This window comes from Sciurus carolinensis, chromosome 16, assembly GCF_902686445.1.
Source record: "Sciurus carolinensis chromosome 16, mSciCar1.2, whole genome shotgun sequence".
NCBI classification, from domain to species: Eukaryota; Metazoa; Chordata; class Mammalia; order Rodentia; family Sciuridae; genus Sciurus; species Sciurus carolinensis.
In genome coordinates, this window is record NC_062228.1 from 22600926 (window position 1) to 22611043 (window position 10118).

Consider the following 10118-nt stretch of genomic DNA (forward strand, 5'->3'; position numbering starts at 1 on the left):
GTAGGACCTTTCTTGAATGTGTTTCTTCACTTCTCCTTCATGTCCTAAACATTAATTTGACAACTGATATTCTGGCAGCCATATTACAACATAAAGACAAGGGTCACATCTTCAGGATAATAGAGTAAAAGACTGGACCCATAGAAATTGAAGATCTGCCATATTAGGTTTAGAAAGTCTACTTCTATTCTTTTAGTTATGTCAGAGAAAAATAAATGCATGCCTCATTTAGATCAATATTTCTTTAGTTGTCAGTAACAAATTTACCTTGAAGATCTCTCTTGCCACTCATGAATTATGTACATGCAGTAATGATTTGCCTCAGATCTGGAATCTCCTCCCAAAGCTAATGTAATCGGCTATGAAGCTATGTTCAGAGGTGCAGTGATTGAATCAAAATATTTCTGAACTCATTAGTGCAATAATCCATTTGAGAGATTAAAATTTGAATGAACTTACTTGGAGGTGGTGAAGACTATAGGGAGGTGAGGCATGACTGGAGAAAGTAGGTCACTGGGGCAGGACCTTAGGGACTATATCTGTCCCTGGCAACTGCTTCTCTCTTTGCTTCCCATGTGCCATGAGCTGAGTAGTTTTCCTCCCCCATACCCTTTTACCATGATGTTCTGTCTTACCATAGGCCAAAAGGAATGGAGCTGGCCAACCAAGGAAACTACGAATCCTTCCCTCCTCCAGGTTGTTCTTATCCAGTGACAAAGAGCTGACTAACACAAATTATATGTTTAATTGCTAAGACAGAGTAGGCATTTAATATTTCTACCTATATTTAGTAATAGCAACAAAAACCAGATGGTTTCTGGAGAACTCCATGTTTGCATGGGTTCCTACAGTCTGAAAGAAATTTCTCAAAAGGTGTTTTAAAATACAACATTGCATTGATAGTACTGATAGAAAATCTGAAGAGCCTTATTTAGATGCTTAAGATTTATTGTTCTTTGAGAAAGACAAGACTAGTTACTTTAGTTAATTTTCATATCTATCATTGTGGAAACCAGTGAGAAATTTGTTTAGAATTATTCTGTTTAATTTTCCTTTTCCTTTTTTTTTTTTTTGTACTAGGGATTGCACATAGTTTATACCTATTATAAATTTTTAGTATGCAAGAACTTTAACATAATTTTACAGGACTGGGATTGTGACTCAGTGGCATAGTGCTTGCCTAGGATGCATGAGACACTGGGTTCAATCCTCAGCACTACATACAAATTAAATAAAGTTATTATAAAAACATCCACTTTTTACAAAAAAGAGTAAACCATTAAAAAAAAGAATTTTACATTCAAGAAATGCAAGCACAATTTAAAGTATCATTGGCTTTGAGATTTCTAAGTATCTTCCTTGATAGAGTCTCAAAAAGCACAAAGCCTGTGGAGTATGAACTTCTCTAAGCATTTGCCAGAAACTCTCACTTGCTCAAGCGTGCTCCAATGGCCCGGGCCTGGGTTTTCATGGTGACCAATATGTGCATCCTGTACCTATTTTCAGCTCTTCCTTTCCGGTTTTCCAGACTTGCCAACTCCAAGTATTGAGGTCTGGGCTTGCAACACAAAGGTTTTCCAAATGAATTACTAAAATTATTAAAAATCTGTGCGAACATTTGTTGGGATTTGTTACAAGTTACCTATTCAAAGGGGAGACAAAGGGAAGCCCATATTGAGGGAAATGGAACAGATGGTTAAAAACAAGCAATCTGACATTCCTGGACATTTGCAATGTGTATGTGGTAAGAGGTACATTTTTTTTTCTCTCCCGACAGAACATTCTATTATAGTTATCAAACAATATTTTATGTTTCTCAAGTAGTTTTATCCCAATGTTATCTTATAAAAAGGAAACTCAAATGTCATTTCAATTGTTAATTTTTTAACTTATGACAAAGCTGAGGTACAAGGAAGTTAAATAGTTTAAATTAATGCAGCTATTAAATAGCTTTTCTTCTTAATTGAATGTATTACTATAAAAAACCAATTTTCAGATACTTATTTATCTTCCAGTAAAATATAAACTGATTAAAGTCAAATCTTTGCTTCTTATTCTACCTCTGTGCCACCTGTAATGAAGACTCTGTGTGGCATAAAAATATCATATGTATATTTCTGTGTGCATGTGTACACACAGCATTAAAAATAATTGAAGCTGAATTTGTGTATCTTAAAAGACTGCTATATGTACTACATATCTCCTTCACAATGTCATAGCTAAAAATAGTTTCTGCTCCGTTATAACTGTAAGATAAATAAAATCTAAATCCCGTCATGGAATTCAGTTCTTATTTCCATTAAAAGGAATATATGTAATAAACAAGAGTAAACAAAAATAAAAGTTCTTTATGTATGTCTAAATGGCTAATAGCACCATTCAGACACCAACTAAAAAGGCCAAATAGAAACTTTGCTTAGAAATAAAACCTACATAGAATTTTTTTCCTCTCCAGATTCTAAATAATTGAGGATAATATGCTTGGCTATAAATGAAGGAGAATAGGAAACAAAAAGGAACAGGAGAAGGAGAGACAGGCTCATCTTAGAATAAATCAGTATTCAAATACATAAGTCATTTGGACCCTAGAAAACAGAAGTGGCCAGGGTGTTCTGTTGGCTTAAGACCTAAGGTGACAGTTTATTTAAGGATGGGGCAGGGGGAGTCCATGAAAGGCTGGAGTTGGAGGTTAGGGTTTTCCCCTTTTCAGAGTTAATAATTCCACTCATTAATCTTGGCCAAAAGATCTGGGCCATCTTATCACCAATATCTTCCTTAGAGGACAGGCTGGAAGGGAAGGTATCCATAAAGGACTCAAATAATGGCACAAGCAAGTCTGTTCAGTGCAAATGAGAGAACATTTCCATCAACTCTAATGTTCCCTTATAAATCCTGTAACCAAAAACCTATAGGTTAGGTGTTCCTCAGGCTTATGGCTCTTTGATACAGGAACAAGAAAAGGAGAAATTGATGCTAGAGAACAAAATAAAATATATCAGTATCCAAAATTTGTCTTTCAATGCTCCTATATACAACATTGTGTTTTGATGAAGAACAAGTTGGGCAGGCTTACCAGTTGCTGCTACATATGAAATTTACTTGACAGTGTCTCTTCTTTCTGCAAAGTCAAACTCAAAACAGTGGTGTTAGGAAAAAAAAAAAACATAAATGGCAATATGACATGAAAGTGTAAATCTGAGCCAGTAATTGGCAAGGACCTTGGAGGTTATCAAAAATGTATATATGCTAACGCTTTACAAAACACCGTTTTTCCAAGCCTTCATTTTATCTGTGCAAAATATGAAGAATGGGAAAGAGAAGGAGTTATTCAAAGTCACACAAGGTAGTTCATGGCAAGAACAGTCCAGAACAAGAACAAACTGAATCCCAAATTTTTTTTTCCTTGCTCCTGCTATAAAAACTTGCATTTTCTTCCTGCTTCTTCAAGCTCAGTGTTGACTTTACCTCCTGTCTTAAGTTAAAGTACAAAAAGGGAACAAGGCAAGAAAGAGATATAACATGGCTGAAGCGAGATGAAAGTGAGGAATCTCATAAAATACTGGTATCCCCCACCTTCTCTCCCTTTGGAGAGGAGATATAATGTTATTATTCATACTCATTTGACAAAAATATTACAAGTAAAAGTTTCAAAAAATGTAAAAACAGTGGTTGAATTAGACAGGGAAGAGAGGAAAAAATATGTTTCTAGATTTTCTGATTTGAAAGCTCAAGAAAACTGTGAACACTGATGAAAAGAAGATATGATTGAAAGAAAATAAATAGACCAAGAAATTAATAGATAACACCTCCACCCCTACCCCAGCCCCACACTGATTTGCTTGAATGGTGAAGAACAATATTTTTCTGCTAAGGTAGTTTATAGAAACAGGTTAGAACAGAGACATCAATAAGTCCTGCAGGTAGACACACAAACTTCCTTATTGCCTCCAGGACAGTGTCTTGAGATGACAGAGACATCAAAAAGGAAACCCTTGCATGGCTGGGCTGGGCAAATTGGAACAAGATTACCCAGATGGAAATGCTGGTGTCCCAGCAGGACACAGAAACAAGTCAGTATTCTAGTGCCTCCAAGTGGAAAACTTGTGTACTGAAGAAAACATTCAGAACTAAAGGTGAGAGATTAAAGATGCTGGCATAGCTGGATGGAGAACTATGTGCACAAACTGGAGGATAAGAGGCAACTGTCTTCCCAATCCTAAACTAAGCTATGGAGCTGAGATTCAGATACCCAGCATTCCTGCCAAAAATAAAAAAAAAAATAAGCTCCAAATAGACTCAGATTAATTCTTTGCTATGACGGTGGAATGATGAGGATTTACTAATGATATAAACTTAGTCTAACTCAGAAAATATTACATATGACTTTGTGAACTGGGATCTACAGATGTCACAGAAGTAACCAAGGTCTTTTAAGATCCAGCTCACTGAAAAAATCTGTCATATCTCTAGATGAATTACATAACAAAAAGATATCTATCAATTATTCTTATGAATATTTTTTATTATAGAAGTAAACTGTTTAATAACAGACAGATGAACATTTGTGATGATGACAGTGATTTGTTCTCCAAATATATAAATGCCTGTTATTAAAACAAAGAAGAAGTTTCTTTGACATGCTCACATCTTTGCTCTTACACACTTTTGGAAACTGAGTGCACCTGCTTTCATTTAACACATAAAGTTTTCTAAGTTTCTTGGGCTCTTACCTGACCCTAGATACCTGACATCTGTCAATATTGCTTCTTCTTGAAGAGACTAACAGAAAATAGACTTCTATGAATCTGAACATTTTCTGTAGGAGTAAACAACACATTTGTTTGTTTGTCATATAAGTTGATGCATATGAAACTCTAGTAGGAGATAGAGGACATGAGGAGTCAACATATTAGAGTGCAAAATATGTTTTCATTTTACTATTAATTAATTAATCAATTAGTTAATCATTTATTTATTTATTTTGGCACTGGGGATTTAACCCAGGTGTGCTTTTTCGCTGAGTTCACCTCTTTTTTATTATTTTATTTTGAAACAGGGTCTTAATTGACTCTTCATTCTAAACCAGATTAACCACTTTTACATAGTGTTGAGATACTGTGTATAATTCCTTCAGAGAATGCAATGTACTTTGTAATTTAATTTGCATTTTTGTGATTTATTTTGACTTAAAAAAGTCTGACCTACTTATTAGATAGTCAGCTCTACTAAGATGATAGTTTGTACCTATTTATTCTGCCTTGTAATCCCAGAAGTTTTGATAGTAAGACACATAGATGTTAAATAATTGCAATTAATTTTTAAAAAAATATTTATATTCTCATGTTAGTTTCATCAAATCAATTAATCATTTGGTAAAGCTCAGCATAGGATGTACAATAAATAGAGATGTACTACAGCAGATATGTTAATGCCCCCAAAAACCTGCTGTCTTTCTTCAGTGTCCATAGCTAGTCCATAGTTAATATTTTATTCCTTCAAAATCACATGGAGTATTATCTATACTTTTATTTTGAATTTTATAAGTACCTGATGCTAATTTTATTTATAAACAGCTCAATTCTCCTGCTACGAACCAACACTGTTAGGGTTATAAACTTATAAAACAAAAATCCACATGGTTCACTGAAGAACATACAGAATTTTTGGTCAAATAATGCTTTCAGAGTGCCAGATTTGACTTGGAAACTTATTATTTCTTAACATTTTCCCTTTATTAATAAAGTAAGGATGCAGAAAACAGCAACATTACATTACTCCAACAATATAATTTGTAAAACTCTTAAATACAGGCCTAATATAATTTAATAAACACTAGCTGGAATGCTCTCATATATTTTTCAAAACCCACTTTTGAGAGTCTTACTTTCTGTATAGCAGAAGCTCCCAGAACAATAATTAAAAAAAAAAAACTAAATTAAAAAACACAAACAACAAATTAATAGCATGTATCTTCTGACCACAATGAAACAAATAGAGATTATACAAATATATATACATTAAACATATTCTTAAATGACCAATGGATTAACAAATAAATCAAAAGAGAATTTTTAAATATTCTTTGAATAAATGAAAATGGAAACACAAGATTCAAAAACCTATGAGATAAAGCAAAAGGAGTACTAAGAGGGAAATCTATAGTGATAAGTAGCTACATAAAAAATATAAAGATCTCACCAGGTATAATGGTGCACACCTGTAATCCCAGTGGTGAGGGAGGCTGAGGCAGGAAGATTGCGGATTCAAAACCAGTCTAAGCAACGTAGAGAGGCCCTAAGAATCAACTTGGCAAGACCCTGTCTCAAAAAAATAAATAAAATAAGAAAAAAAAAAAAGATTGAAAGGACTGGGAGGTACCTCAGTTGTTAAGCACTACTGAGTTAAATCCCCAGTACTTATTTTATGTATATAATAAACCACCTGATTATGCTACTCAAAAAATGAGAAAATAAAGAGAAAAATAAGTTAAAAATTTTAAAAACTAACATATATCATAGCATAAAAATGTAGAGACTAAAACCTGCAAAAGATTATTGTAGTAAGGAATTGGTTTTTCAAGTGATCAAACAAAATATAGTTAGACTAACAAAGAAAAAAAGAGAACTCAAATTAATAAAATCAGTGACAAAAAAGGAGACATTATGATTGAAACAACAGGAAAATAAAGGATCATTAAGGACTATTATGAACAAATATTGAAAGACCCAGAAAAAAATGGATACATTTCTAAAGCATATAACCTACCAAGTTTGAATCAAGAACAACATGAGCAGACCAGAAATAAGCAACAAGTGAATCAGTACCAAAATATCTCACAACAAAGAGAAGCCCAGGGCTGGTGCAGTGGCACATGCCTGTAATTCCAACAACTCAAAAGGCTGAAGCATGAGGATCACAAGTTCAAATCAACCTCATTAAAAGCAATGTGCTAAGCAGCTCAGTAAGACTCTGTGTCTAAATAAAATACAAGATAGAGCTGGGCATGTGGCTCAGTGGTGGAGTGCCCCTGAGTTCAGTCCCTGGTTCACCACTCCTCAAGAAAACAAGAGACACCCAGGAACACATGGCTTCCATGTTCAATTTCATCACAATTTTAAGGAAGAACTAACTACAATTCTTTTCAAAATTTGGAAAACATTGAGAATAAGGGAACTCTCTGAAACTCATTTTATTAGGCCAGCATTATTCTGATACCAAAACCAAATAAGAACATTCAAACAGGGAAACTATAGACTAATGAACCTAATGAACATAGATGTGCTCTTAACAAAATATTAGCAAATCAAATCCAACAAAACATTAAAAAGATTATGCACCAGGATGAAATGGGATTTGTCCCAGAAATTCAAGAATGGTTTAACCTACACAGATAAATAAACAACACATCACATTAACAGAATAAAGGACAAAAACCATGATCATTTCAATAGATGCAGAAAAAGCATTCAATAAGATTCAACATCCCTTCATGATAAAAACCCTCAACAAAAGATGTATTGAAGGAACATATTTTAACACCAAAAGAGTTATATATGAAAAACCCACAGTCAGTGTTATACTTAATGAGGAAAAGCTGCCAGTGTTTCCTCAAAAATCAAGAACAAGACAAGCAGGTCCAAATTTGCCACTCTAATTTGACATTGTATTGGGGCCTCAGCCAGGGCACTTAGGCAACAAATAATGGCCACCCAATTGGAAAAGAAAGTGGAAACTGCTAGAAGAACTATAAATTACCTGGAAATATAAATTACCTGATTTGATCATTTTACCCATTGTATACATGTATTGATTGATCACGCTGGACTCTGTAAGTGGGCACAATTTTTATATGTCCATTAAAAATGCAAAAAGAATATTGGCAAGATAAATGTTGGTAGAAATATAAGATGTTACAATAACTTTTGAAAACTGGTGGTTTTTTAAAAATATTTAAGCATCATATTACCTGTTTCACCAATAAGGAATGGAAGAAAATGTCCAGACTAGTCTTGTACTTGATGATCACAATAGCATCACCCTCAATAACTAAGAACTCTAGTCAGCAAAAAAGTATTCAAGTTTAATGAACTAACAACATGTTTTATGTTCCCTCAGGTGGAAGAAAAAGGAGAAAGAAAGGAAAGAAGAGGGGCTGGGGAGATAGCTCAGTCGGTAGAGTGCTTGCCTTGTAAGCACAAGGCCCTGGGTTCGATCCCCAGCACCCAAAAAAAAAAAGAAAGAAGGAAGAAAAGAAGGGTAAAAGAGAGGGAAGAAGAAAGAAGGTACTTATATATCGAATGTAATTCTTATACCGAATAAATACACAGAGGCTGAATTGACGACAAAGACGTGAAAAATACATTTGGAGGTGAGGCAAATGTCAGCATTGAATGTGGTGCTGCTTCTATGGGCCTGTTACATCTGCACAAACCCACTGTTTATACCATTTGAATGGATGCAATTTCTTATGGCATTTTATAACATAATAGAATTGATTAAATATGAACACCATGAATTTTGGAACAGAATTTTATTACTCTATTCCAATTTCTTTTCCCCTTATACCACCCCAGGAAGAGATGTAAACCAAAATACCACCCCAGGCAGAGATGTATATCAAAATACAAATGAATGACTGAAATATTTAACAGGGCTTTTAATACATGAGTTTTGTACATAATGTACCTTTACAAAAAAAAGGGGAGGGGATGAAGAATAAGGTCAACAACCAGAAGGACAGAAAGCTCAAAAGAGAGAGAAATGAGGTAAGTAAATAACAGAAAAAAATGAAGAAGAGAAATTGAGACTGCAAACGACTGCAAATAATTTTACATATGAAGTTTCAATCCAAAATTTAGTGATTTCTATTTTTGAGTTAATGCTTTCAGCTTTTCCAAGGATGTGATACAGTATGGTCTGTACTGACTGATAGTTGGGTTCTCAATGATTGAAACTTCCTTTAAGTTGGGCTTCTCTCAGAGTCTACTACCCATGAGTAATCTTTGGTGTATATACATGTAACTATTTTTTTGGAATTACTTTTAAATATTTAAAATTTGTGAAACATATTATTTGATATTTTTAATAAATGGTACTGCATCTACTAGATATTCCTATAAGAAAAGATATATAACTTGTTGCCATATTCAAAATTCAGTGTTGGATGGATTGCATGTCTACATGTGAATGATGGAATCATGAAGTGTCCAGAGGAAGAGGCAGGAGAGCACCATTATGAATTGAAGGAGATATCCATTAAATATATTCACCATGAGACATACGCTAAAATATTCATAAACTACTCATTCATATTAGTCAAGAATGTGAAACTAATGGTGTGTGGTAATTGTCCAATTCTGGTTAGAAAGAGATGTCTAACTTTTAAAACTTCATCAGACTGAAAATATAAGATAGAGACACTTCCCCCATATGTAACAAAAGTGAATTTAAAAAGATGACAATACTACTGACACATAACTCTTCAATGAAAGCTCTGTATCATCATCCTTACCATAGTTATTATAATTACCTATGTCTATATCACAAGTGGTGGTCCAAAACTATTTAGCAATCTCTACTTGTACTATTTTATAATTTCTTATTATGAGCACATATCTTAAAGATTATTTGTTTAATGTTTTTCTTCTTTACTATGAGTTCCTTAAGGCAGAAAATATGTCTTATTATGTTTTTTTTTAATTTATCCAACCCCCTCAACTAATTTTGAAAGAGTACACTTACAAATATTTTCTTTCTCTCTGAAACACCCTCTCTCTCTCTCTCTGTATCTCTCTCTCTTATAAAGAGTCCCAGGTACTTATATTCTGAATACAGGCAGGGAATTTTTAAAAAGACACATGGTAAAAGTGATCATCACTCTCTTCTACAGTGCTTTGACATTTATGTGGTACTAATATAATCATAAAAAATAACACAACCATTATTGAATCATTATCGGTTTATTCATTTTATGCTTGTTGGTTGAAATTTGCACGATGTGCATGTTAAGTGTTCAGTTAGAGACTTAGGTGCACAACGTTTTATTCCCAGAAGTAAAACTAAAGCACCTAGAGAAGCTGGAGTAATTATTGAATATTTTTAAAGTGCATGTGTGCAAG